The sequence below is a fragment of the Gavialis gangeticus genome, unplaced genomic scaffold, assembly GCF_001723915.1.
Source record: "Gavialis gangeticus isolate Ggan-Ray unplaced genomic scaffold, GavGan_comp1, whole genome shotgun sequence".
NCBI classification, from domain to species: Eukaryota; Metazoa; Chordata; order Crocodylia; family Gavialidae; genus Gavialis; species Gavialis gangeticus.
In genome coordinates this window covers 33,296,940-33,297,405 of record NW_017728998.1, presented here as the reverse complement: position 1 = coordinate 33,297,405, position 466 = coordinate 33,296,940, and the positions used below count along the sequence as shown (strand labels likewise).

General features: G+C 71.9%; 1 protein-coding gene and 1 long non-coding RNA gene across 2 annotated transcripts in view; one reads left to right on the top strand and one right to left on the bottom strand.

Annotated features, from left to right (window-relative positions):
- LOC109289603 overlaps nucleotides 1-466 on the bottom strand; it is a 12,695-nt gene that overhangs the window by 11,106 nt on the left and 1,123 nt on the right. The gene's annotated exons all lie outside the window — the stretch shown is intronic.
- Nucleotides 105-466, top strand: part of SALL1 (spalt like transcription factor 1) — a 20,827-nt gene continuing 20,465 nt past the window's right edge. The window contains exon 1 of the mRNA XM_019505703.1: nucleotides 105-409. The gene's annotated coding sequence lies outside the window, so the exon portion shown is untranslated. The remainder of the gene's footprint in view (nucleotides 410-466) is intronic.

Sequence of the window (466 nt, the reverse complement as noted above, 5' to 3'; positions counted from 1 at the left end):
CGGACCGGGTGTCGCCGTCCCGCTCCCCACCACCTGGAGTCTGTCCGCTGCAGGGAGCGCGGTCCGCACCGGGCGGGGCGGGGGAGGGGGGGTGAGCACCGGCAAGGAAAGCAGAAGTGAGCTGCGACTTGGCCCGGGGAGAGAGAAGGGGGAGGAGGAGGAGGAGAAGGAGGAGAAGCTGCGCGGAAACGTGTAAAGTTGGCCGCAGCCCCCGCCCCGCGGTCCCCGAGCGGAGCCCGGCCGAGAGCTCTGGGGAGATGAGTCGCTTCGTTTCCGCCTCCCCAGGAGATTGACTCCGGCCCCAGCCAACCCGGGCCGCGGCGGGGGGAGGAGCCCGCGCCCCGCCTTATCAGCCTGGCCCCGCGGCTCCCAAAAACTTTGCAGTAATTGTCCTGGGAATGCGCGCGAGGTAAAGCGGCGACCCGTCCTCCGCGCCGCGCCGCGCCGCGCCGCGCCGCGATCTGTG